Raw genomic sequence first — 276 nt, 5'->3', positions numbered from 1 at the left:
GGAATTTGTAGTGGCGGACTACTGGTGGGAAATATTACTAAATTTAGTAGTGGAACAAAATATGAAGGCAGTTGTAGATGTCTTCCACGTGAGCTTCATCGCCACTCTTTGTTTCTGAGAAGCAAATCTGCATAGTGCCACCATAAAACAGTTCCTAGGCTTTTGTTATGTTAAGTTATGTGTACTGTAGAGGTATTAACATGTCTATGATGTATGGTGCTGGTTCAGATATTTTTCTCATATTTTATTACACTGCAATTATTCAGGACTAATTAA

This window comes from Penaeus monodon, chromosome 15 (assembly GCF_015228065.2).
Source record: "Penaeus monodon isolate SGIC_2016 chromosome 15, NSTDA_Pmon_1, whole genome shotgun sequence".
Lineage (NCBI taxonomy): Eukaryota > Metazoa > Arthropoda > Malacostraca > Decapoda > Penaeidae > Penaeus > Penaeus monodon.
The sequence above is the reverse complement of the archived record's forward strand: the minus strand, read 5'-3'. Positions refer to the sequence as shown.